This window comes from Gavialis gangeticus, unplaced genomic scaffold (assembly GCF_001723915.1).
Source record: "Gavialis gangeticus isolate Ggan-Ray unplaced genomic scaffold, GavGan_comp1, whole genome shotgun sequence".
Classification (NCBI taxonomy): domain Eukaryota; kingdom Metazoa; phylum Chordata; order Crocodylia; family Gavialidae; genus Gavialis; species Gavialis gangeticus.
Genome location: NW_017729025.1, coordinates 61,763,994 through 61,765,777, shown reverse-complemented (window position 1 = coordinate 61,765,777; position 1,784 = coordinate 61,763,994).

Genomic DNA, 1,784 nt, shown 5'->3' with positions numbered 1-1,784 from the left:
TGAAATACATGGTCAAGACTCCTTATACATTTAGTACTGTGAGTGTGCATCGTGCCTTATTAGTTGTATAGCCTTTCATCTACATAAAATATATATCAAAGTGTGCAAGACATAGGGATAGCTGAAAGTCTAAAATAAAGTCTTAAAAAGTTCTATGGGGACAAGAGAGTCTAATTACAACTTTACTAGGTCTTTTGATTTATATAAAAAAAAACCGTCATCATCTGCTTCACTGAGGAAGGGCTCAAGACTAAAAGTACCAACATTTAAAACTTCATTAGCTCTACTCTACCAACTATTTGAAATAAGGTAATGTTAAAAGCATTCCTTCTAGCAGCATGTACATTTCAGCTGTGATTGGCTGCCTAACAGTGTTCCTTTATGCATACCAGTGGAATCATGTCCAGTTTTGCCATTTGTGGATAACGATGACAAGATACAAAAGCATGTGTTTGCCATAAATAGCTCTGGCTAACGGAGGATTGCTCACACAGAGCAGATCAAATTCTCTATAAGGAGAGCTGTGTTTGGCTTTTAGTCAAATCATGTCCCTGATGCAAGACTTAGTAGTGGCAAACACTTTCCAGTTCTATTTACACAGAATTACTAAATGAAACAGTTCATTAAAAATATTTCTTGTACCAAGTTAGTATTAAATGGCAGCTTTTGTAGATGCAGTAAATATTTAACAATTCATAACCTGTAATTTAAATACCCTATGATATTTTCTCCCTATTACTATACAACAAAGAGAGAGCTGTAAAATTGTATTAAAGCATTTTGCTCTGACTTATAGAACTTAGAGCGTCTTCAAATAAGTGCACTACATGGTTGATGGGTTCATATTTTGCACATTTCAGATGAGTTTGGATCTAATGCTCCCTAATAAATGGTAACTGGTTTGGTTATAAGATATGATCTGTGACTAGGTTCTCTATCCATTCAGCAGAACAGTCTTAAAAGTATTGTAAAGCAGTGCCTAAACCATGGGTAGAACCAAAAAAAAAAAAGTCTGTTATTTAAGCCAAGATTAACAATTGTTTACCTTTACAATACTTCCCACAGAAGTTAAGTTATTCAAAATATGCTTACTTTAAACATACTTAAAAACTATATTTTCCAATGAAAACAAGGCAACATTCTGTAATAAGCCACAAGTTTTATTGCAACGTGGCCAGCTGGGTTGTGTGTTTTTTTTGATCTCAAAAACAGTGTTCCATTTAAGGCTCTTTTTAATACAGAAATTGCCATCATGAATGATGTTTTACAAAACAACTTTAGTGTTCCAAGACTCACATGGTAAACAGATAACCTCTACTCCTGTTCAGTAGTGTACATTCAGTCGAAAACAAAAAGGCATCGTAACAGCTACTTCATTTATAAAGATATGCATGTAACAGGAATGAAAACTGAGGTACTACAATAGTTTGATGACACAGTTACAGCAACTTAATTGGCATTCCTTTGAGGGGGGAGGGTAAAACATATTACAAAAAAGTGCTTTAAATGCATAGTGTTGTGTGCTGCCATGTCACAAAAATAGGCTTGTCAAGGCAGGTGAGGTGTATGAATGCACAAGAGCCTCATGGAACTGCAATCAAGTGCAACTGTAAGTAATACTGAATAGAGTCTACCATCCGACCAGTGGACAATACTTTCAAGGCATTCAATTAGCTTACCCTTTGCTGTCTGCTAGACTATTCACATTAACTATCACATTCATTGTACATGTTGCAAGGAATGCATGCAACGTCAGTTTTGGCTAAGAGTATGACGTGAAAGCA